General features: G+C 46.2%; 1 protein-coding gene across 8 annotated transcripts in view; it reads left to right on the top strand.

Moving 5' to 3' along the window:
• The window catches only part of SOX6 (SRY-box transcription factor 6), a 602,500-nt gene that overhangs the window by 32,470 nt on the left and 543,676 nt on the right, over positions 1–26,354 (top strand). For 3 of the 8 annotated variants that reach the window (XM_084771677.1, XM_084771678.1, XM_084771679.1), the window contains one exon: positions 15,522–15,704. The gene's annotated coding sequence lies outside the window, so the exon portion shown is untranslated. Of the gene's footprint in view, positions 1–14,838; positions 14,978–15,521; positions 15,705–19,579; positions 20,096–20,255; positions 20,847–21,440; positions 21,657–22,975; positions 23,363–26,354 lie in introns of those variants that run through there. The other 5 variants (XM_084771680.1, XM_084771681.1, XM_084771682.1 and 2 more) reach the window with 5 other exon arrangements.

The raw sequence follows: 26,354 nt of genomic DNA, 5'->3' as shown, positions 1-26,354 counted from the left end.
CAGGGGGACAGGAGACCTGGGGAGAGCGGGGCAGGGGGTCAGGGTGGGGAGGAGACCTGGGGAGAGCGGGGCAGGGGGACAGGGTGGGGAGGAGACCTGGGGAGAGCGGGGCAGGGGGACAGGAGACCTGGGGAGAGCGGGGCAGGGGGACAGGAGACCTGGGGAGAGCGGGGCAGGGGGACAGGAGACCTGGGGAGAGCGGGGCAGGGGGTCAGGGTGGGGAGGAGACCTGGGGAGAGCGGGGCAAGGGGACAGGGTGGGGAGGAGACCTGGGGAGAGCGGGGCAGGGGGACAGGAGACCTGGGGAGAGCGGGGCAGGGGGACAGGGTGGGGAGGAGACCTGGGGAGAGCGGGGCAGGGGGACAGGAGACCTGGGGAGAGCGGGGCAGGGGGACAGGAGACCTGGGGAGAGCGGGGCAGGGGGACAGGAGACCTGGGGAGAGCGGGGCAGGGGGTCAGGGTGGGGAGGAGACCTGGGGAGAGCGGGGCAAGGGGACAGGGTGGGGAGGAGACCTGGGCAGAGCGGGGCAGGGGGACAGGGTGGGGAGGAGACCTGGGCAGAGCGGGGCAGGGGGACAGAGGCCTGCAGAGAGAAGGAAACTGTGTGTGGGTTCCTCTGTGACCAGCTGGAGACCTAAGTCAGGTAGGCCTCTGGGAGGATATGAGGGGGACGCTAGCTGAGACTCCTAGCAGCAGGGGTCATGGAGACTGAAGAGGGCACCCCCTGAGTAGACAGACTCCTAGTGGAGGGAGGGGAGCACCAGCACACCCACAAAAATCTTTGACTCAAAACATCTAATAAGCTTTAATTTATTCATTAGTTACAATGAATATTATGCGTATTCTTTTAGAAAGTTTAAAAAGGAATATAATACAGATTTCAGAATGTGACATGCTGGTTGTTAGATTTCTGAGACTGAAGTAAAAAAAAAAAAAAAAAAGACAGGAGCCTGATCTTTCAGCAGACAGGACTGTGTTGGCACACATAGTGAGGGGCAGCCTCCCTCCCACCAGAGAAAAAAGACAGCCTTAACACTTTACAGCATCAGAAATGACTGCAGCCCAGAGCTTGTGTGTCCCTCCTGTAGTCTCTTCCACCTGGAAGGTGCCCATCCAAGGCGAGATCGGTTGTACCAACAGATGACTGAGCAAGCTCAAGTGAGAGTGTCTGTAGGTATTGTAGGAACACTGGTTTTCAGGGAGACACTCTATTAACTGATCTTTTGTGGTTGTGGTTTTTGTTTGTTTGAGGCAGGGTCTTCCTATGTCCCCAGGGCTGGCCTTTGACTCTTGATGTTTTTTCCTTAGCCTCCCTTAGATTAAAGGCATGCACCACAGAGCCTCCATTTATTTGTTAAGCAAATGAACAAAAACACCAAGTGTGATTAAGGACAAGTAGGAGTATCATATGACAAAGAATCAATGTCTGCCCCTTTTGCTCTGACATTTTGTGAAAACGTGTTAATTCTTTTCAGTGAGTAGTGCATGACTCCAGTACCACAGTTTTAAGGAGATGTAAGAACAGAGCCTCAGGTATCATTAGAATTTAGAATAACTGTCTTAATCCATTTTGTCTTATTATCATAAAAATGGATACTGGGTAATATAGAAGTAGAATAGGTTTATTTGTCTTAAGATTCTGGTGACTAGAAGGTCCAAACAGCATGGCTGCTGGCTTTCTGCTGAGCACCTACTGGTTGTCTCATAGTCTGTTGAAAACGTGGGATGGTACCTGGCTAAGTGCAAAGGCACAGATTTATGTGTTCAAGGAAGCCAGAAACCAGGAAAGAGGAAGGCCGGCTGCCAGCGCTGCTTCTCTCCCCCTTGTCTTCCTCCTTTGGCAGCCTGTTTCCATGGGTTCACGTCTACCATATTTTCCCTAGTTTCTTAGGACAGATTTAACACCCTCAGAGGCTGGAGCATCCAGGTCCTAAATACCTTCTGTTAGATCCCACAGAGCAGTCACTCAAGCTTTTCACACATAAAACTTTGGGGTGGAGGGAACCCATATCCAAACCATACCATGGATATTATACAAAGCAGTTGACGTTCAGAATAAAGCTATGATTAGCTTATCTGGATCCTTACGGTGAGTCCAGAACAGTAAGAGGTCCTCTATAGTGTGGGAGCCATCATGTTCGCATCACACAACAGCAAGGAAGGTTTTTGGCTACAGTGTATTTTATAAGTCTGGAGTTTGGGGTTCAGGCTGCTGTAGCAGTGCAGTAGTTCATTAAATGGTTCTTGTTCTTGCCACTCAAGGGTCATTAAGGACCCCTATCCTTCTGTAAGTCTTCCCAGAAGCACCTGCAGTTGAGGGACAAGTGAAGGGGCTGGGAAGAAAAGGAGGGGCCCACAGTTCACACAGTCATTTTAGAAGTCCCAGCAGCTGGTCAGCAGGAATTCCAGGCAAAGAGAATAGAGAACCAAACAGGGAAGACAAAGACATAAAGATTTTAAGAGTTCTGGAACTGAAGGCACCCAGAAAGAGGAAACAGTGGTCACATAGGGTCAGAAGTCACCTATCCCAATGTCACACTGAGGTCTAGAATACAGTGGGCAACAGTCACAGGAGTCTAAGGAAAGTGGTTTTTAACATGTACTTCTATACCAAACAGTCAATAGTGTCAGGATAGATACATTTTCCAATACACAGCAACTGAAATGTTCCTCTCATTTAACTTTTGTTAAAGAAGCTATGAGAGATTGGGCTCCAGGGAAATGAATTAGGGAAAGCAAGAAAAAGAAAGACAGGGAACCCATTGCAGTGGACACGTGGGGACTGCAGTGAGGACTGAGAACAGGCAGTCTGAGCGGAGGTGGAACACTGGTAGTCAGCGTAGTCAGGCTTGGTTCAGAGAGAAGCAGAAACTGTTGCATGAGTGTGCACACACTAAGATTTGCTGTGAGGACTGGCAGTTAAGAAGTCGGCTATAGTTTGGATTGTACATGGCTTGATCCTCCACATGACACTACTGGGGTGGAGAACCTCTAAGATGGGATGGTAGCTGGGAGATAGGTCACAGGGGCATGTTGCAAAAGGAGACTGTGAAGTCTTGGACCTTTCCTTTTTCTGTCGTTGGTTTCTCAGACAGCAGGAAATGGTTTGTTACACCACACACTCTGGCCATAATGTGTTGCCTTTCCACGGGCCCCAAACAACAGGCTGAGCTAGTTATGGATGAAATCCCCTATGAGCCCGAATTACCTCATTGTCTTTTTAGGTTGATTATCTTAGGTATGACAGCTGACCATCAGTGAGACCAACAAGCCCAAAATTTGCATAGTGGGCCAGAAGCCTGGAGCCTGCACAGGGCTGATGAGGCAGTTCCAGCCTGGAGCCTGCAAAGGACGATGTCCCTCCCAGTTACAGGCCAAGGGCTATTGGCTGGGGAAGCTAGGCGTTTTTGTTCTATTGACTTCTTCAACCAAATGGAGGAAGTTCACCCATCACACTGTCACAGAACTACTAAGAATGTTAGACAAATACCTGGACACCAAGATCCAGCAACTAAGAGGTATGTACTAACAGATATATTTGACTGCTGGGAAAATATGCTGATAGATAAAAATGGAGAAATTAAGTGATTATATGTCCATAGGAAGAAAGTAAACTTTATAAACAAGGTTTTCAACAAGGGAAAACTTTTTAAAAAGATATAAAGGTAATATGTAAAAAAAAGAGTATTTGTAGTATACTGATTGACACATCTGTGAACAAAATTTATTTTGTATGATGGAAGCACTGGCTTGAATTTGATTAAAGATATTGCATTATTGTTTTTATCTTTAATTGTATGTGCGAGTGTGAGTGCATGCACATGTGTGTATGTATGCACATATGTGTATGTGTTTGAGTGTGTGTGCATGTGAGTGCAGGTTCCCTCAGAGGACAGAGGTGTCGTGTCCCTAGAGCTGAAGTCTGTGAGCTGTCTGATAGGGTCCTGGGAACTGAACTCTCACGCTCTGCAAGAGCAGTATGTGCTGTCATCTTTCTAGCTTTAGGTTATTACATTATTGTATGGAGAAACAAGGAGATGATATGAGAGAAATGCTCAACCTGTCAAAATGGTCATGGATAGTGGCTAAAGAAATCAGCACATGTGCAAAAGCCTGCTGTCCACTTAAAGCATGGTGCTTAGAAATGTGGAGCTGGATATCACAGGAGAGCAGAGGGTTTGACACTCGGGAAGGAGGAGGGCGTGGTAGGGCAGAGGGTCGGCATAAGCTTTTTAGTGTAATGTTAGCTTTTATCGTCTGCAAGAATTGCTTTAAGAAAATCAATTAAGAATAAAAGGCAAAGTTCTTTATAAGTTGGCCTGGCGACACTCTTCACATTGATTTTTTTGTAACTAAGTAAAAAATATGTGTATTTCAAAGTCAGGAGAAATCAGAACTTGGCAGACGAATAGTTGTACCAAGTTTCTTGACTCTTTCTGGTTGAACTTCATGGAGTCATCACAGGCATTCTTAGGTTGCCTGCTATGCAGAGGTGGTTTCGCGTTTTCAACAAGTGGAGAAGTGGTATTCAGCGATCTGGGGAGATGGATCAGAGGTTAAGGGCATCGACTGGTCTTGTAGAGGGTTCAGGTTCAATTCCCAGCGTGCACATTGTGGCTAACTATCATCTGTTAGGTGATCCAATGTCCTTTTTTGGCCTCTACAGGCACTGCATATAAGTGATGTACAGACTGCATATATGTGAGGGAAATAGCCATAAGTGTAAAATAAAAATAGATCTTAAAAAAAAAAAAAAGAAGAAATGGTACCTAGGACGCAGGGGTGATAGACATGGAGACTTGTCAACACACGTACTCCAGGGTACAGCCAGTTGAGTGGTCGCTTTGAGATATTTTCAAAGCTTGTTGATTGGATCGTATATTGATATCTTGTCTAGTACAGCGCCATCCTGGCTCATGTTTGTGTGCACCCACACGTGCTCAGTAGAGATGCTGTAATACTCCCCTTTCTGGGTAGACTCTGCCTCGTGTGACAGCTGAAAGACCATTTCTTTGTATGCATCCGACGCAGCATCCACGCATTGCAAAAAGCATGGCAATCATCTATACCGGTGGGACCCTGGCACCATGATTCTTTCTTATTCTTCTCGGATCTTAGCAACCGTATCTCACCATCTAGATATGGCCTGATTTTCTTAGTCCTGCTAAGGACCTCACAAAATAATTTGCAGTAGCATTTGAGCACTTCTGTGGAAATATGGTAGAATGTTAGCTACCAAATTTGTCACTCTGTTTATGTAGGAGTGCAGATGTCTTCCATGTAAGGAATTACATCCAGATAAACCCATGACAAGTTGAAAACATAATTAGTTACAGGCTGAAAGTATCAGCTAAGAATGCATGTAATACACTTAACCTACCAGCCACTTTGGCTTAGCAATACAGTCTGCTGGTCTTTCGCTTGTGTCCTTCATGTTCACATGGCTGACTGGAAGTTCACTGCGGCTGCCCAGCGTCTCAACAGAGGGCCGTAGTGATCACCAGGGAAAGATGAATATTCACGGCAAGACTTTTATTATGTATTGCTTTTGCACCACTGCAAAGCTGAAGAATTGTAAGTTAGACCATCATAAGTTGGAGATCACCTGTAATCACAGTCCAGAAGAAGTCATTGCAAGATGCCTCTTCTGTGTGTTTATAAGTATTAATCATCTTGGTAGAAGACATTTGTACTTTGATACTTCTTCAGATTAGGGATAAAAATAAAAGCAGGAGGCTAATGTTCACATTTTATATACTCCTATTTGTCAAAGAATGAATAGTACTCTTAATAACTATTGGAGAAGAATCCATGCACTAACAGGACATTGATTAAATAAGAGCAAGCTAATGTAACACAACCAACAGTTATCAGAGGGAGTTTTGATTGGAGGACTACCTCTACTGTGTTGGCCTGCAGACATGTCTGTGAGGCATTTTCTTGACTGCTGATTGCTGTGGTAAGGCCCCGCCCATTGTGGGAGGAGCCAGTGTTGGACAGGTGGGCCTGAGCTGTGTAAGAATGGCACTGGGATGTTAGCGAGAGAGCTACTTTCTGTGCAGATACCATTCCTAAGGTCTGCCAGAGTTTCTGCAAGGAGTGTGGCAAGCACCAAACCCACAAGGTGACACAGTACAAGAAGAGTGAGAGTTCTCCATATGCCCAGGACAAGAAGTGCTATGACAGGAAACAAAGTGGCAATGACGGGCAGACTAAGCATATTTTCTGAAAAAAGGCTAAAACTACAAAGAAGATTGTATTGAAACTTGACTGTGTTGGGCCTAACTGTGATTTTTAAGAGAATGCTGGCTAAACATGGCTGTGGTGGTACAAACCTTTAATCCCAGCACTCGGGAGGCAGAAGCAGGTGTGGATCACTGTAAGTTTGAGGCCAGCCTGGTCTACAATGTGAGTCCAGGACAGCCAAGGCTACACAAAGAAACCCCGTCTCAAAACAAACAAACAAACAAACAAACAAACAAACAATGCTGGCTAGTAAGAGATGCAAGCGTTTTGAACTGGGAGGTTATTAGAAGAGAAGGGAACAAGGGATCCAGTTCTAAGCTGATATTTTTCATGAAGACAATAAAATTATGAGCTTTTACTCAGAGACAAAGACTGCACACACACACACACACACACACACACACACACACACACACACACACACACGAGAGAGAGAGAGAGAGAGAGAGAGAGAGAGAGAGAGAGAGAGAGGAGAGAGAGAGGGAGAGAGAATGAGAGAGAGAGAGAGAGAGAGGGAGAGAGAGAGAGAGAGACAGAGACAGAGAGAGAGAGAGAGAGAGAGAGACAGAGAGAGGAGAGAGAGAGAGGGAGAGAGAGAGAGAGAGAGAGAGAGAGAGAGAGAGAGAGAGAGAGAGAGAGAGAGGGGACAGACCCCGGGCAAATGCCAGCCTTCAAAGTTTATGCTTCAGTTCAGGCCCTAACTACTCAGTGAGAGAGGGATTGTGACTCGGAAATGCAAGCTAGGTTAACCCTTTCCTTCCTAGTTGCTTTTGGCCGAGGTGTTTATCACAGCAATAGAAAGCAAACTAGAGCAGTCTGGTAGTAAGTGTCCAGGGCTGATGCTGAGAATGTGTTTCACTTCCTGTCATTTTGGAAGCTCTTCTGACTTAAAAAAATCCATATAGATAATTCATCTTCATAAGAAAACGCTAGTGATAGTTGAGAGGCCAAGGCAGGATGACTGAAAGTTCAAGGCAAGCCTGGACTGGATTCTATGCTGAGGGTATCCTGAGATACAGTAAGACTTTGGAATTCTATCTGTAAAATTTAGACTATATGAGATTTTCATTATTATTTTTTTTTTTACAAACTAAAGCAGTTCTATTAATGTCTCCTTATTGTGTATTAAATATTATATGAGGATAGGGTCATAGAGAGACTGTTGGAGTGCTCAGTGATCCTTTAGATAACAAAATAATACCAGGGACTAAAAGATCGTTGGCTTAAAAGTTTCCTTATTCCTCATGGTTAAGTACCATTCTATCTCTCTCTTTTAAAAAAAGATTTATTTATTATTATATATACAGTGCTCTATCTGTCTGTACACCTGCAGGCCAGCAGAGGGCATCAGGTCACATTATAGATGGTTGTGAGCCACCATGTGGTTGCTGGGAATTGAACTCAGGACCTTTGGAGGAGCAACCAGTACCCTTAACCTCTGAGCCATCTCTCCAGACCTGTGCCATTCTCTTAATACACATTGTGATGCTCAGGAAATGTTCAGCTTACATTTCATAACACTTTTTTAATTGAATGAAATCACGTATATGAATGTACTTTATATGTTATCATAAATTGAGAGTTAATTTAAAGTTTATCGTGAAATATATTTAATTTCAACAATAACATTCACAAGAATAAATGCTTGTTAGTGAATATTTATTAAGTTGTACGGACAAAAATTATCTGTCACATTTTTCCATATAAATAAAATTTAAATTTTAACAGCATACATATTTTAGTGTATTTTAAATTTTTTTTTTTTTTTTTTGGTTTTTCGAGACAGGGCTTCTCTGTGTATCCTTGGCTGTCCTGGACTCACTTTGTAGACCAGGCTGGCCTCGAACTTACAGCGATCCACCTGCCTCTGCCTCCGGAGTGCTGGGATTAAAGACGTGCACCACCATGCCCAGCTAAATTTTTCTTAATTAGATATTTATGCTCTGTTTATGTTAATCCAGGTACTGTTACAAGTTGTATTTCTTGTTTCCTTTTTCTCTTTACTGTGCTTCAAAAATATCTTTCATTTTGACAAATATAAAAAGCATCAGAAGTAAATTTAGAAAGTAACTCCTGTGGGCAATAGAAATGCTGTGTTTATATGCTCCGTTAAGTTACATTTATTCCCTCTTGACTGAAAACAAGAGGCATCATGGACAGAGGCCTGATTAGACTTTATTTGGTAACTGTAGTGGGCACCATACACACAGTCACTAAACTGGAGGCAGGACATGAGTGCTTCAAGAAAAAGGTTCATTAAAAATAACCAAATGAATATTTAAGAAAATTAAACATTCAAATAGCATATACTTGGTTCAATGGATAATAATGCCAAAACCACCTAATCACTGAGCATCAGCAATGTTTGAGTTTATTTCTGGTAAGAGAGGCTCATGGTTATCACATATAACTTTAAAAAATATTCACTTGAAACTTTCTCATGTCACACCCTGTTACTGTTTTCAAGGTCACATGGTTTCCAGCTTCCTCGTATTTTCTTGCAGTGGTTAATGTGGTCTCAGTTCTGTATGCATGAACACCTGGCTTACTAAGACAAACAGTTTGACAACAGTGAGTAAAACGTGGTGAGACAGACTCTGTGATGCACAGACCGTGTGCTGCAGCTAGAGTGCTATGGCGCCCTTGCCGTTATGAATGTGCATTATGACTACATTGTACAGAGTCCTGGTATGCAAATGTGTGCCATTCAGAGAAGTGAAATAATTCTGTGTTATTATTATCTTTGAAAATTACATCTGGGGGCTGGAGAGATGGCTCAGAGGTTAAGAGCACTGACTGCTCTTCCAGAGGTCCTGAGTTCAATTCCCAGCAACCACATGGTGGCTCACAACCATCTATGATGTAACCTGATGCCCTCTTCTGGCCTGAGGTGTACATGTAGACCACTGTATAAATAATCAATAAATCTTTTAAAAAAAAAAAAAAGAAAATTACATCTGAAGAGTTTTTGAGCACTTTACGATGGCAGTTTCTATAGTCACAGTCACGCAGTGTGTGCAGCACAAAGTGTTTTCTTTCTCTATTAACAATAAGTGAGCCAATGGAAATTCGTTTTAAATACACACCCGGCCAGCAGCTATCTGGCTTTTCATTCTTACTGTCCACAAGCCATCCTTTATCATCCTTTAAGCCAGCATAGGAAACAGCTTTGTAAACATGTGCTTTTCATTGTTAATTGTCAGGAAAACTGGCATTTAAAAGCTTTAGAACCCTTCTCATCCTATCAAGAAGGATACATTACATACGTTTAGATTTTTCTTTCTGATTGTTTTTCAGACTTTAAGAACATGCTATCCTTCATTCACTTTTCAAAAATCACTTTAGAGGTACAATATTTTTATTGATAGTTTCATGAAAATTATTTTGCAATTAGTTAAAATTATTGTAGGAAAGGCTAAATTACACCCAAAACATGCAAGAGAAATACAGAGTTTAGAACTATAATGTGTTTACAAAAATTGTTGGGGATAGTTTATACTGAAATGTCAATGGTAGGACTGTAAGGACAAGGCATCTAGTAGCCAGAGGGCACACTAATCTAGGACTGCAAATCTTCTGCCATAATTATTTTTTTAGGAAATATGCCTTATTTTCATAGACTTTTTCTCTTCCAATAATTGAGCCGTTAATGTCAACAGAGCATCCCTGGCAGTGATATACTATGAAAGCTTTCGCAGTAATGCAATAGCACTTCCTTCTAAATCAGAGAGTCTGTTGAAATAATCACCAAAAATATTAAAATTCTGGTCTAGTTGTTCTGAATTTATAATATGAAAGCACTGCATCCATCTCTCAAGAACATAAAGAGCATCCATAATTTAATAATTAAGTAACCATAATAACCAATAATTTTTGTTACCTATAAATAGGCCCATGTAACAAGAGTAAGGAATACTAAGAGAAGTAGCTGATTGTTAATAAAACTTTTTTCAGGATGTATTCATTTAGAAGCATTTTATAACCTTTATTAAATTGCCATCTTATTATGCAATTAGAATGCATTGTTATTTTTCTTTTTTAAAAAACTTGCACTTTACCATTTTCTAAGCTGGTAGAAGTTGGATTTTTACTTCATTTCTTTTGCTTTTCAAACTTGTATTGGAGTGATGTAGAACTAGGCCTTATCACTGCATAGAACATTAATTAAATGACATATTGTTGCAGTTTCTATGACAACCATATCATGATGCTCACGTTCTTAAAAATTTATAAACTATAATGTGAAGTATGCTAATTCAGTGAGTATAGTCAACACTTATTTGCTTAATATTCATTTTAGTACTGAGCTTCATCAACTTTGAAAATCAGATGGTAACATGCTGCGTACAATCCAGAGAGTTTTGATATGAACTCTTGGGTTTAACTGCTTTTCTCAGAAGCCCACAGTTGCTGACCGTTTAAGCACGCATAAGGGAAGCTTTCATGCCTTGTCTTCTTGAAGAGATAGGAAGGAATGTGGGGGGAGTGCACGCTGCCAACTTCCAACATGGCTGATTCTCTCTCCATCCCTATTAGAAAGACAATAGACTCAAACTCAATGTAAAGATTCTAATAAAAACAAGAAAATTCAATGAAATCCAATGAGCTACTTAACTAATAGTATTCAAATCCTTGGGAACACTGTCTCATTTCTTCAACCTTTGTTGCTCGAGTTCAAGAAGCTAACATCTCTATCATATAGTGCATGATTATGACATATGATAAAGACATCATAGCAGGTTAAAGATATTTGCCTAACAATGATATAAAACATTTTGATTTGAAATACAGTTTGAATTTTTTTAGGACTGATTTTAAAATAGCCTATGCTATTTAGAATTGGCTTATAATCATGGACTCTCTTACTAAATAAAGATGCTTTTACATATATCACTTCATAAATTAGAAATGTATAACTCTAAAATTTGTATTTTAGAAAGGTATATAATTTGTTGGTTGATAAAATAAATGAGGTAATTTAATTTGAATAGTATATACAAAATAAGATAAGATAACATCATGTGGAATTATCAAACATCAAACATAATACTTTTGCTGGCATATTTTATAAAAGTCATTTAAAATTAATGTTTATTGAATTATAAAAATGCAAAATATCCCTTGGTTAACAAACTTTAAATTATTTGCTTTTCACATATTAGGCACTCAGTGAAATAACACATTTTCAACAGAAATGCTATATTTAGACTTTTAAAAAAGCAATTTGTGGTTTGAAAAAGAAAGCACCAAAATTTAAAATTATATGACAACAAATTCAGTTTTAAAAACACAATGCACAAAACATGAAATTCCTGAAGCAAATGATCAGACTTCTGAAGAAGGGTAAGGCCAGGAAGCAGCTCTGCGGGCAGCTCCTGGTGAGCAAACCCTTGCCTGGCTCTCATGAGGCAATTGCAATAGCTGTCAGATTGATTTGTCCAGTGTTTCCTGTGCGGCTCAAGTGTATACCAAATGGAATGGCAGTCATCTTAGTGAATGGCAAACTTCAGGTCTAGAAGGAGGCAGGTGTCTCCTTAGTCAGTCACCAGCACCTGTGAGGCAGTGTGAGCTCACTTGATGGTGAAAGATGATAACACAGTCTCACAGTGACTGTGAGGGCTACTGGGAGTTTTAGTGAGGGAAGTTCAGTGCTGTGGCTAAAACATAACCTTTCATTGTATTCTCTCTGTTGCTGTCTGTCTGTCTGTCTGTCTCTTTCTTTGTGTGATAAATGTGCTAATTACCTGGATCACTTTTATTTTGTTAAAAACAAACAAACAAACAACAACATCCCACAATGTCATGTAGAATTGTCAGGGGAGCATTGAGGGGCATGGTAAGCCTTCTCTTTTCCTGTGAAGGTCTCAGTGGCATTAGCTTCAGTGTCCTTCAGTGAGAAAGCAGCTGTTATCCTGATGTGTACTTTGTGGAACAATTCAAAAAGGTTAACTTGATCGTTCTTAAAATGTAGCTGATTTATATGGGTTTTGCGGGGGGTGGGGTGGGGGGGTTTAGAGGGTTTCAGTGGATTCCTGCTGTACCCTTTAGTTATGACTGTGTGGTTTCATTATATTTCCCCTTTAATATCCTATTTATAGTAAAATGAAGTTTGTCCACTGAATAGTGCCAACTTGTACTGCAATGGTTTTTGTTTAAAAATGGAGTTGGTCTCAGACTGAGCATTCAATGTTTGTTCCAGTTTCTTTAATGTTTCTACCTAAGCTTGGTCTTTGCCAGTTATTTTGGCTCCAGTGTCTATTCCTCCCACTTAAGGTAAAACGAATGGCCAGTATTATGTATAGCAAAGGCAAATTTCCTGTGAGCTAAGGCTTTGGGGCATTCATTGTACAAGTCTAATAATGTTCCTCCACGAAGCTGGACCACCCCACTGTGACTAAGACGCGAGATGATTTGAGGGCTATTACACACTTACAGTTTTCATAGTGGATTAGAATAACATTACTTAGCACAGGTGTTTCTATAATTGGGATTCCCCGGGAAAATTCAGTACTGTATTCAATAACACTCAGCTTTCCACATGAGTGAAGGCACTGTTGATGTGCTGGGCTGGGGCATGAATCAGGAGAGGGGTCTGGCATAGAGGCCTGTTGCTTCTTTCAGAGAAAACATTTCCTGTTGGCCATTCACATCAGATTGCTGTGGACCTATTTACAAGTTTTATTTCATTATTTATTTATTGCTGGCCAAATACTGGCAGGCCCCAGTTGGTGTCAGCCAGTCCTGGTTTAAGTTTTCCTATAACTCAAAATAGTTCCCAAGTGTTCTTTTTCTTAAACAATTCTTCTTTTGTAAAACGTCATATTTAAATAACATTTATGTACCCAAGTAGCAGTGAAAACAAAATCTTAGAACTGCCCTTGGGGCAACTCTCTGAAGAGGACTTTGGGCCGGCCTTGTAAGAAGCCTTGGGCCTGAAGGCAGCTGTCCAGGGGTAACAAAGGACAACTGAAGGAGGTTGTTGCCGGATTCAGCAGGAGGGCTCTTTAAAGCTTGCTATCCAAATAGCAGAAGTGCAGATTAGTGAGTGAAAACGGGCTTCAGAAGACGAAGGGAAAGGAGATGAGAAGCAGGCGAGACAATTAATAACACATTCTTTCACCGGTTCTTAAGACACACATCGGGAAGCACTGATTTCTTGGGAAATGGGCCACCCAAGGCCCAGCCTCTGCCGCAGATAGCTATACCATCTGAACGTTCCCCTTCTGTCCTCAGTTCTTACCTGGAGACCTCTGCCTTGGGGCTGTTTGTATCTCTGAGTACCTTTGTCTCTCATCCTGGAGCAAGCAAAGGAACCCAAGTCTGCCCTGAGTCAGGTCCACGTAGAAGAGCGCGGGGAGGTGGGGGGGGGGGGCTTCGCCCTGCGGGAGCCTAGGCTCCAGTCTCTTTCAAGCTACCCCCATCCTCTGCCAGGGCAGTTAGTGCTAGAAGTTCCCGAGCCGCAATCCCTGCCTCGGATCTGGTCTCTAATCCCAGCTTTGTACTCTTCTGAGAGAATGCAGCGAGTGCTGGCATTAGTTACTTTGCCCGTGTCGTTTTGCCACCTCCTGGCCCGGGTTTCCCACGGCAGTAGTGCCTTGCCACCTCCTTTGCTCCGACGGGTCCTTCCTGGGCTTTTCTTTTTAAATTGTCCCGGAGGTCGCCCTGGCTGCTAGCGACGACTGCACGGTGGATCTTGGAGGCTCTTAGCCCAGCGCACTCTTGCGCTCCACCTCAAGGTGGCGACCGAGGCACATAAACAAAGGCTGTATTGGCGGTTGGCACCCAGGGACTCATCCACGAATTCCAGTTTCCCAGCAGCTCCCCAGAGGGCCAAATTGACTGTTGAAAGGGCTCTAGTAGATGGGTCGTGGACCGGAATGTCAGCCGTGCGTGCGTGCGTGTGTGTGTGTGTGTGTGTGTGTGTGTCTGTGTGTCTGTGTGTGACGCGCTTGTTTATCGGCTGAAGCAGGCAGAAGCGCTTCTAGGATGGAAACTCTAGCCCCAACCCGTTTGGGACGCTGGAGCCTTCCTGGCATCACTTGAGCCCGCAGGCCCGGCGACCCGGCTGCCTGGGGCTCCAGCACACTATGCGGCCCGGCCCGAGTATCCTGGGTCAGTGAGCAACTGGCAGGACAGAGGGTTTGGTCGTTGTCGCAGACAGTAGATTTGCAGATCTCTGTTTAGTGACACTCATGATTTATGAGTAGGTCCGGAAAATATAGCTCTCCGCTGCGCTGGAGTCCTTCTCCAGGGTGCGCGCAGGCCGACCCAAGGGGTAGAGGTAGTTGTGGGTGGGAAAGAGAGACACGGACAGTGAAAGAATAAGCATGCGACAGTCATATAGTCTTACCTCTGGGACGAAGGACACGGTTCCTAGAACTGCGATCGGCATGGCCAGTGTGCAGCCCAGCTGTTTCTCCTGTAGGCGCTTCCCGCCTAAACACCGCCTTCTGACTAACTTGGCTAGGGCTTGAGCGGGCCCCCTCCTTCTTTCCTCCCCTTCTTTCTCCTCTCCTGACATCGCTTTAACTCTACCTAAGGCATATCCAGAAGTCAGTTCCGTATAGAGCTTGCATTCAGTCGTGGGGGGGGGGCGGTATCCGGTTTACAGTTTCTCGTAGGCAGATGGAAGGGGTAGATGGTTACAGGACTTTAGAGGGGTGCATAGGAATGGCACGGGGTGTTGGTGGCAGCGAAAGACGGTTTCCTTTGGGTCTTCGTTCTGCCGCAGGTAAGGTGCTCAGGTTGCAGCTGCCCTCCTGCAGAGTCACAGCGGTGGGCAAGCGGAGGGCGCTCGGCTCCTGAGAGGGGAGTGGGGGAGGGTGGGGTGAGGAGAAATGGGCTCTGGCCAGGCTCCACCGTGGCATGCATTGTCTTGTTTGGTGTCTGTGCCCGGCGCTCAGCTGATGTCTTTAGGAGCTTTTGAACAAGGTGGACCCTCCACTACCCTCCCCCACCTTATAGAATGTGTTTCAAAAGGCGCGAATAGCTCTAAAATAAGTTAAAAAATATCTTTGTCTGACTTTCCGTTCGAGATGTAAAAAGGATTAAATAAATGAAACTTTATTTGACTGTGGAGTTTATCCAGAGACTCAGCGACATCTCTGGTCTTTGGCCTTATTCTAATTCTACGGTAGTAATTACCCTTCGTTTCTTTAAGTGCGATAGATTTATTGCCTTAGAGACTATGCACAGTTTGATTGAATTATTCATTTTTTTCTTTGGTGTAGACTGCATCTGGGGACTCTGATGTGACGTGTAGATTTTTTTTTCAGGAACAAAGGGAATGTGGAAATGAAAGAGAGAGGGAGAGAGAGGCTGGCAGATGTAATGAGACGCGGTGAAGGTGTACGCAGACGGGCACTCCCACGCCTCCTCCCTTCGGCTCTCACTGCAGCCCTGGGTAACTCGCAGGCTAACACAAACAGCGTGTCTCCCGCAGCCTGCCCGCTGTCACTGTAAGTACAGCACCCTTCTCTTATCAGCATGCAGATCCCAGCCACGCACTCCCCCGTCTTGGCTTTGCACCTTTGACAGCAAAAGCACATTGGGAAATTAACTTTCCAAAGCTAGGAAAGGCATGTCTATAAAACTTACTTTTTATTTATCTTTATTTTTCCTTGAAAACAGAAGTTCATGTATTTTTACCACTTTCCCTACCTTCTCTGTGACGGTGCTCTGCTGATCCTGTCACTATGGCTGTGCTTTTTCTCAACTGGATGACTCTCAGATTCAAATGAAATTTACTGTTATTCTCCAACCGTTTAAAGTCCAGGGACAGTGCCATGTCCTTCTTCGAAATGACATCTTAAAGGAGGAAGAATATCATTCAGCTTTGCTTTTGTTGCTGAAACAGGAGTTCCCGACCTCTTTGAGGCACTGTCCCAAGGGCACTGTTATTTGGGAGTTGATGTTATCTGCTTCTCCCCAACTTAAACGAAGCGCCACGGGCTGGGCTGCTGGAGCATTCGGGTGGTTGCCATTCCAGTTTAAGGAGACCAATGGCAAAAACTTTCTCCACGCTGTAATTAAAGTTTTTCCAACTTATTCCCTTTTGCCTTTTACACTCTCTCACATATTCTTCGTTTTGTTAGAAGTTCTCCTTGGTGTTTTGGAGTGAGGGAAATATCTGTCCTGTTTACACAGTAGCTATGAAGCCCTTCCTACGAGAAGGTGGCCACCTTAAGATGAAGTCACGTAGGTCTGAATGATCCGCTCGGCTGGTGTAAGGGAGCCTTTCAAAGGGGGGAATTCGAGGGTTTTACGACTGTTGTGTTTCTTTTCCTTTTTTTTGCGTGGGTGTTTTAAATATTAACTTCGGAAGCAGCATTAATTGCGTTGCCCTTCCCAAGTTCAGGGGGAACCTCTCTCCAGGAACGGCGCGGCGCGCGCCTTGCCTCTGCCAGTTCGCGCCTCTTCCCTGGAGGTGCGAGGCCAAACTTAGCAAAGCCGAGTGCCTTTGGTTGGTCGAGGTGCAAAGGGGCACAAGCACAGTGGGCGCCCAGGCAGGAACCGCAGCAAGCAGGTAAGTTAGCCCCACCCGCTGGCCCCTTCTTCCCTCAGTCCTGGCTTTTTACTGTCTGGGTTCGAGTCGAGCTGGCTCCGGACCCCAGGGGAACTGAGCTTGTATGTTCCAGGATCTTGGTGCGGTGTCGGGTACCCTTCATAGACTTCTTGGAACCCGCAGGCGGTGCGGACCAGGTGGGAAGCCCACCACATCAGCAGATGCCTGGCTTTCTGCCTCACCCACTTGCGAGGTACAGCTGATGCCCCAGGCTTTGCAGGAAAACCTTCGCAAGCACACACCCCTACTTCTCCCGGGCCACACGTCACCCAGTGCAGTCTGGATTGTGACACCCAGACCCCTTTTGGAGATGCAATCTTGTCACTTGCTCTTGGTTGCCCGTCCCTCATCCATATACTTTGGTGCTAGTTTATGATTTGAAATCTAAAAAGGTCTCCTGAGCGCCTTTTCAGAAGATACTAGAGGCTTGGATCACAGAACTCGTGGTGACATTTCCTTTTACTTCTTGCCTCCCGCCAGCCCCGCGGCCTGCTTTTGGTCAGCTGGGTCTGCCTACCAGAGCCCAGAGTACTCTGTGATTTAAAAAGACCAACGTGCTGGTGTTGGGAAAGCCAAACCTGTCTCAGCAGTTTGGAGGAACTCGGTGGCACCCATGTTTGCTTGTTCGATGGTTCATCTGTTTGAGTGGCTCTTCCCTGGGAACTGGTCTTGGAGACCTAGCTTGGCGGTTCCTCTCTTTGCAGGCGTTTAAGGGCAGGCCACTTGGTTTGACCTGTAGGATTTGGAGAGGGTTTCTGGCCCCTGAGTTTGAATTCTAAGGAAGGCAGGGGACGAGTTCGAAGCTCAGGAATTCAGAGCTGGGCCAAGTGGAGCCTTGCTCAGACACAAATTGGGGAGCTTTCTTGGATGGAAGTGCAGATTTGGCCTTTCCCCCTGCGAGTCAGGGCTAAGGATGGTCCAGCATTCTGGGGAACCCTGCCAAATAAGAGTCTGGCCTGCTAGGCGCTGGAGATTACTCCTCATGGGTCTCCAGTTCCAGTGCCTGGAGGCAGATGTGAGCAATGGAAATCTCAAAATTTCTTGCCCAGGACTACTTTCCTCTCAACCAGCCTTCGTCAGGTCATTTTAACACACAGTCCCTAAACTCCAAACCCTCAAGTGTTGTATTTCCCACAGAGCAGAAACAGCCAGGTTCTGCCTCCTGCCAGGCTCATCCTAGGTGCATTTTCTATCTTCAGCCCACCCTGTTTCTCTTGTCTGGAGTTCATTTGGAAGCTAATTAGCATGGAGTGTACATTAGGAGCCAGTTCCTTCCGTTGCCTAGTTAACAAAAATGAGGATTCTCCTTTTTATCCTTGCCTCTGTCTCTGGGAGGACTTCCTCATGTTGGTCACCATGCCTGTTTGTGTCAGTGTATCTCTTTAGGAGGCACCTCAAAGGAGCTCTCTTTTGTCAGTTTCTACAGAGTAGAAGCCTTTAAAGTCTCTGCAGGTTATGTAGATTAACTAGAACCTCGCTTTTAGCTTTTGTTCCTGATGCAGGTCTCCACTGACCTCAGCATTTTTCTGGGCCTCGCTTGAGGCAGGCCAACCTCGGTTTTTGCACAGTGCCTCTGGGCAGCTCCTCCATGAGGTCACAGACAGTCTTCTCACTCACCTACGAGCACCCACAGTGTTTTCTGGTCCTCCAGGCCTCTCCCCACTTAGGCCCTTCTGCATCTTCCACACCCTTAGCCTACCCTGCACATGGCTCAAAGGGGATCTTGAACTTGTGTAGGGTGTTTATGGGGGGTTTAGTATATAATTGTCTTTGTCTGACTTTTTATGTCCTATTCTGATCGACTTGAAACTCTTCACCTTCTCCAGCTCAGACACCGGAAATTGTTCCTTCAAACCTGTCTTTGCAAGGTTGAGGCAATGCAGCGCATGCATCACCACTCAGTTGCACAGCATAGACGGTCAGCCATTTTATTTATTGTTATTCAGGTATAAAGTTGGCAGTGGTGTTTGTACACATCTTTTTAAATAGAAATTTTATACTGTGAACTCCATCAATCATATGGCTTCCAGGACAAGGCTACCTACAAAGTTAGCGGTTTGCTGTGCCAATTTCTTTTCTTTTCAGTTTCTCCTATATTCCTTTAAGTTTTTCTTCCCCATTTACTGAGGTTCTACAGTGTTTCATGATCTCTGCTTCCTGCAGCTTTTCCTCTCCACTCTGCTGACTACTTACTTGTCTCTCATCTCTACTTCCAAAGCCACTTTTCTCCTCCCTAGTGCAATTCAATCCCTGTCCTTGTCCTTCTGTGTTTCTCGCACTTACTGTGACTGGCTAGTTCAGTATTCACAGAATTCCTTTACCTCCAGCCCATGCCACCTACAGTCATTTAACTTTTCCGAAGCTCAAAGTGGCTGTCCCTACTTTCCTATTTGACTTCCTCACTTCTCCTTTGCTCCTCTTCTTCTCGAGAGTTGTCTTTCTCCCGCTTCGCTTCACCTTTTTTTCTTGGTTCCTTCATCAGCAGTCTCAGCCCCTAGCAATGCTCCCTCCATCCTTTCTTTTCAGCCAGCTTCTCCCCCACCTAGTGCTTGTCCCTTGTCCCCTCTTGCCCGGAATCGCCCTCCTCTTTGTCCCTTTGCAGCGGTTGCTTCACTCTCTGAGCCCCGGGCGCGTTCTCTAATTCCAGACTCCGATCCCGCCGGTCTCTCTGCCCCGCTCTCCCGGAGGCTTGCTCTTGCCTCTGCCTCCTGGTCTCCCCTCCTTCTTCTTCCCCAGCCCTTCCCCCTCCCTCCCAGCCGCCCCGCCTGGCTTGCTGCCTCCTTCTCCTCTTGTCTCGTCTTGCCTGTGTTGTCTGGGAGGGGAGCCCTGCCTCCTCTCCCTCGCTCAGATCAATGCCCTGGCCACTCACTTTCTGATGTTGCACGACGGGAAATGCTTTGAATACTTACGACATGGCCGCTCACACTGATTGCCAAGATTGACAGCACTAACCATCGCCTTCACTTGTTTCAAAGGGGGAAGCCCCTGTCACCCGGCTCCGCGTGCACCTCCTGGCACCCCGGCAGCAAACTTGTGCGCTCAGCGCTCCCCCCCTGGCCCGGGGCAGGACACCCCCGCAGATTTGAGTTAACGGGCAGCGGGCCGGGGCCGCAGCGCTGGGGACCTGCTCCCTTGCTGCCCAGGCTCAGCTAATTGACCTAGCACCGATCCCCTTTCTTTAATTTTTAAAATCTGTGTCTTTCCCTTTTTCTTTAATGCCTTTTACTCCCGCGGCGCAGCGCACAAGGAGCCCTCCCGTGAGGTACCATCCTGGAGCCCGCCCAGGTAACCGGGACGGAGCGAGTGACTTAAGAGAGCGAGGGAGGCTGAGTGAGAGAGCAGCAGCAGGGCGAGCTACCTGTTGGGGCGCGGGAGGGGACAGGGGATAGGAGCCCCGCGTCCGGCCGGCCGCCGGCCCCAGCCCCAGCGCCTCCCACTCCTGCCCTACCCGGCACCTCTGGGGTTACTTTCTGCGTGCGGGGACGGCGGCTGGGGTGGGACAGCGGAGGGACGCGAGGCAGGCGAGCGCAGCCCTTGGCAGAGCCTAGGCTGGCCGGGAGGGGACTGGGAGGAGGGCGCTCGCGGGCGGGCAAGCAGGCGGGCGAGCCGAGGTAGAGAATAGGGGCCCAGCGCCGCTCGCTTGTGGTGGACACGCCGCCGTTCCTCAGGATGCCTGACTCTCTCGGAGAGTTGTGCCTTACTCCGGAGACGGTGACAGATCTGCGTGGAAGGTTTCTGGTTTTCTTGTCCCCACCCCTTCCCCAAATTACTCCGAGAAAACACATGTTGTAGCCGCAGATAGCTGTGCATACGACACCGAGGCAAAAAGGGCAGGGAGAGACAGCCAAAGCCACCTTTGACAGCAGAACTGTTACCGCCATCGCAAGTATTCGTCCGGAAATCTGTCTGCCCTCTTGGCCCACCTAATTCTTCCACTTTCGCCTCCCCCAGTAGATAACCTATAGAAGTGGGAATGACATGAAAAAGAAGTCAGGTGGCTTAGAGAATGAATTGTTAAGTCTCCGTAAAGTTCGAGGTAGGTATTTCATGAGAGTTCGCACAAGTGTGGGATGGAAGAAGTTGGTGTGCCTGCGTGTGTTGTGTTTAGTCTCTCTCTCTCTCTCTCTCTCTCTCTCTCTCTCTCTCTCTCTCTCTCTCTCTCTCTCTCTCTCTCTCTCTCTCTCCCTCCCTCCCTCCCTCCTTCCCTCCTTCCCCTCTCTCCTCTCTCTGCCTACCAAACTTTCTCTCCCTCTTTCAGTTCTCCGGCTTAAGGTTCAGATCGGGCTCTTGGATGGCAATGCCTTTTGTGCCCACAAGAGGGCAACATCTTGAGGGCTTTGTGAACATTGTATCTCTCAACGCGGCATGCTTGCTTGGGTTTTGAGAAAGTTTTAACGAAACTTTCAAAGTAATGTCTCATCTTATTCATAATATCAAAAAGCAAAGTTATAAAAAGGAAGAAAGGGGAGAAGGATAAAAGGAGGGAGGGAGGGAGAGAGAGAGAGGGAGGGAGGGAGAGAGAGAGAGAGAGAGAGAGAGAGAGAGAGAGAGAGAGAGAGAGGAGAGAACAGAGTGCTAGGGAGTCTGAGCCACCGGGGAGGCGGGGGGGGGGGGGGGGGAGGGCTGTTGTAATTGTGGGTTTGGCGGACTGACGGCTGGAGTGCCCTCCTCGGCAGTCTCAGTTGTAGCCGGAGGTCATGTAAATCGACCTTAAAAGAATGCATAAGCCATAAATTAAACCCTCACCCAAGGGCTGATCCATAAGTAGACAATATCCAACCTGGACAAAACGGGCTTCCCTTAGAGCCGACCTAAACCGCACCCCCAAATAGAGACTAAATGCGAAGTAAGTTTTCTTAGCGAATGAATATTTTGTTTTCTTGAAAAGTGTCTGGTTGATTCGCCGTGTGAGTGCGCCGCCGCAGTTCTATGAGGCATTAGTGTCAGCCAAGCTGGGGCTCAGGGGCCGGGAGGAACCGCTGGGTTTCTGACCCCCCCCCCATTTCGGTTTGGGATCGTTGGCTAGTTGTGGGGTTGACGCTGGCCTAGGGCGGGCCGGACTTAAGGATCTTCCCAGCGCTCCGCGCCGGGGAGTGAGGTTTACCGGGAGAAGCGACCAAAGAAAACCCGGGTGGCTAGAAGCCGCGCGCTCTCTCCTCGCCCTCGCCCACCGCGGCTTCCCAGACTTTCCCGGACGCTCGAGTTCCAGTTCCCCTCGCTCCCTCCATTACTGCACTTTACTTTTTATGATCTTCTCAGCAATAAACAAACCGAACTCCAAGGCAGTCCGCAACCCAGCGGTAGTCCTCTCTTCGCCCGGCGCTCAGGCTGGCCGGTGGGCAGCGTGGGCGAGGGGCGGCCCCCTAAGGCTTGCGCTGGTTCGGCCTCCGGGTCCCCCGTGCTTCCGCCGGTACCCGCGGCTCAGAGCCTGGCCCACAATCTTCGTCCCTCTAGGCGCCTTGCTCTGCCTGCCGCCCGCTACCCGTTGTCCCGTCCGCTGCCGGCCGAAGTCCGCGGAACTGGCTGGGCCCTGGGCGGGAGGCGGTGCTGCCGAGGCCCGCCTGCCCCGGGGGAGCTGCTTTCGGCTTTCTCCCTTAAAGGGCAGTGCAAAGAAGGACCCGGGCTTGTGCAAAGGCTGCTGTGTTTGAACTGCCGCAAAGGAACTCCGGCCTCTGCGGAGGACAGATTAACTCCCGGTCCACGCAGCTTTAAGATAAAAAGAGAATTGGTGTGTTCGGACAGATAAGAGGTGGTCGTTGCCGGCATATTTTGAGTTTTATTTAAGTTTGTCTGATTCTGACCAAGTTTGAAAATGTTTGTTTGTGTGAATTACTAGTTATTGACTGCAGCTCCTATTTGAGGTCTAAAATAAGTCATCTACTGGGCTGGCAGGGCTGCCAGTTAGTAAGATGGGCTGTTCTGGGCTGCATCTGGGTGTCGCCTCCTGTAAGGGCTGCACTTGAAGTTTCCGTCTCAAGGTAGTCCGGTACAGCCCTGGTGGCACACTGGGCTGGGCTCCGGACCTCCAGCCTCACTATCGGGAGGGAGTATGGGTGACTCCCCTGTACTGGACGCTGGGCTCCAGCGTGCACTCCAGTGGCTTGGCTTTTGGCCCTGCTGGAACCGCCCAGCAAGCAACCCAGGGCAGAGAATGCCCCTTCCCCCGCCCACTAGGGTCTCCCCTCTTCTGTCCTCTGTAGTCACACGTCCGTCCGGGCTTCCCTCTGGTCTCGAGAACAGACACAGCCCCGCCCAGTCTATTTCTAGGTGGGTTTGGTGAATAAAAAGGTCAAGTGGCTAGGTTCCTGAGCTGGTTCACACTGGGGGAGGGGGGGGGACAGGACGGACACCTGGCAAGGCCCGCCCCGCGCCTGTCCCCCCAACCCTGGCGGGCCTGCTTGCTTGCGACTGGCTTCCCTAGGCCACATTCTTGTGCTAAGTGCGAGAGAGGCCGTTGGAAAGGCAACCCTGAACCGGCTCAGAGCAGGCGAAGCTGATCCTGAGATGGCATTTTGTTTTGAACAGTTGCTGGGGTGGACGCTTCCTCATAAGGTAAGGTGTCAACTGGACAGTTGGCTGCCCAAATGCCACATGTATAATTAGCCTGCGCACTCAGCACCTCATCCTCAAGGCCCATAGGCACGGGCTTGGCTAACTTGAGCAGCTCAGTTCAGTTCTGGATTACAGGATTCCTGAGGGAAGCCTAACCGGCCCAGGACAGTCTGGGGAGGCCCTGGCCGGGAAGACTGACCATGAAGCCTTGCTTTTAATTTTTGCCTTATTCTGCTCCTCCAATGTTTCTTGGTTTTCGGCTGAAGGGGGGGGGGGAATGGCTAGGAGAGGGCACCCAATGTCAGTGGCAGGTTGCATAGTACTTGTGGAAGGGGAATGCAGAGAGAATTTGGCCATATCCTTCCCCACATGCTGCGAGGAATCTCTGAGGTCGCCTGTGTGTGCACTTATCTATTGGGAACAGCCAGACTTGGCACTGCATGTCTTGGCTTGGGAAGAGACTGCAGAGCTGCTCACTGGTCTTCCTGACTCCCCACCTCTCAGAGGTCTCTCACAATAACTTAGTGTCAGTGGCTGCCTGTAGCCTCTGCTCCTCAGGCCTGGTTGCTCGGGGCTGCTGGTGAACCTGTTGGGGACTGAGCAGATCTCTTGGCCTCCTGCTCACTCCGGCACAGCCAGGAGTTCTTGGCCTCTGCCTTCTCAGCCAAGTCCGCTGCTCAGCTTCAGGGGCATCCTAGCCTGAGGTCAGCTTTAAGGCTTGCTGTCCAGTGCAGACCAGACTTGTGCAGCCTCAAACATGCCCTTCCCTCGGCCACCCTGTGTCACCCTGTGTCACCCTGTGTGGAATTCAGCACTCAGCGTTCGGCCGGCATTAATTTGCCTCCTCCTCTTGTTTGCAGACCTCTCAGACATGATGCTGGGAAGATTCTCTTTATTTCAAAACAAATGAACAAAAATTTTCCCCAAACCTCCCCCAAGTTTAGTGGGTCAGAGTTAGCTTTCTCAGCAGCAAGAGTTCTTTCCGTGATGGCTTATTAAGTTTCACTTGCTTTTGACTGAGCCAAGGCAGTGCTTTCTTTTGGCAGGGACAAGGTTATGGCCGAATCTTCAGTTCTCTCAGCTCATGAATGTATTATCTATGTACTTTCCAGAGTGTCTTTGTTTGTACACATATGTGAGCATGTGAGTAGGCAAAATGACATTTAGGTTTCCTCTAAATATTTGTGAGACCTCATAAGAGCTATTGCTTCTGTTCTAAGAAAAGAGAACACACCACTAAACACTGCTTCACATTTTGAAAGCAAATGTGCACTGCAGTCATTGGATGTAGATTATGGCCCAAACCAGCAAGTAACCAGGACGTGGACACCAGGAATGTATGGCGTCATACACTCCGCAGGCAAGCCAACATCCTCGGTCCCGTCATGAGCACCAGCACCACTTTCCCCTCAGCCCTTTGCAGTTTGTCATCACTGCAAGATGAGACGTTCTTGTTTATCTGGTTCATTGTTGCTTTTATTTGTTATGTTAGAAGTAGTGAAAAGCAGTGTTCTCTTGGTGTAGTATATGTACTTGTAAAATGCAGAAATGTGAGCTTTTTTAGAATTATGAGGTATAACTACAACACTCAGCAATATAGTGTAAAAACAAATGTTAAAAGATAACTTATCACGTAGTTGTCGTGTGCCTGTGCCGTAAGCTGGCTCTGTAGTGCCTTCAGCATCAGCCTTAGACGGAGCGATACAGTGTGAAAAGATTGTCTATGAAGCATCTTTTCATTGCAGCAGAAAACAACAGGTATTTTTCTTTGTAAGGAAAGAGCAAAGATTTATAACATGTCAACATAACCAGTAAATCTTCCTTTTATAAAGCTTCAAATTATATAACTTTAAATATATAAATTATAAATTTTGGTGATATTATTGAGGCTTTATAAAGTTCTTATTTGCCTTGTTTTAGTAGATATTGGGTTTTAAGTCACTGATCAAATTGCCACATGTATTCGTCCTAAATATCATAAATCTGTAATATTTTCTATAATTCTCTTTCAATTAATATAGTAGGAACTGGAAGGAATGGTATTTCTTGTGAATAAGATAATACATTGGCTTTAATGTTTTTAGTGTTTTCTGTTTTTTCCCCCAGATTTATTAGTTTGCTTATTTCCAAATTTTAAAAACAACGTTTCACTAGTAATATAATTCATATATCTATATGTATATCATGTATGAATATCTATGACCTAAAAACAGCATTTTATGAAATTTTAGTTTGGGTTTAATAGAACTATTTGCTTAAACATAGTCTGGGGATATGTATGTGTATATCACTTGATGTTTTGAAGTCAAGTAAAACACTCCCCAGCTAGTGTGTCTAAGAGTACCATATCAGACACAGACAATCACTAGAAATGATAAAACTCAGGTAACGTGCTGCAAGATGATTTGCAGATGGGGTATATTGTCTGCCTTCATAAGGTTAGATGGGTCATGTTAATATATAGTGTATATATATATATATTTAATGTGGACATATGAAGTTTAATGAGGGCAGGTATTATTATAGAGACCTGCTAAAATGAACACAACAGGTGCTCAGTACCTTTTTAGAAGAAGTGGGTGTCTCTGGGTTTGGGGTGCAGCTTGCTTAAGGGTATGGTTCTCTCCCCCCCCTGTCTCTCTCCCTTTCTCTCTTTCTCTTTCTTTCTTTCTTTCTTTCCTTTTTTATCAGAGAGAAATAAGGCGCTAGAGGACAGCAGCATTTCACGTCCTAACCCTGGCTGTACATTTCCTGGATTGTGTTCCAAATGTGAAAATACCTTAGTTTATTTTTTTAAACGCAGTGTTTTGGAATATATGAAAACAATTTTTTACTAGATACAGCACATTTTAATGGACAGTACAGCCTTGTTGCTTAAGTTCTTCAATTGTTATCTGAACACCAACTGTTTTGGTGAGAATCTCTGATTCTCGTTATGTATTCATTATTCATTCTTAGGAAGGATGTTTTTATTTTCCTTGTTCTTGGGAAG

Source organism: Acomys minous, assembly GCF_964271855.1.
Source record: "Acomys minous genome assembly, chromosome: 2".
Classification (NCBI taxonomy): Eukaryota; Metazoa; Chordata; class Mammalia; order Rodentia; family Muridae; genus Acomys; species Acomys minous.
Note: the sequence above shows the minus strand (reverse complement) of the source record. Positions and strands in the feature narration are given on the sequence as shown.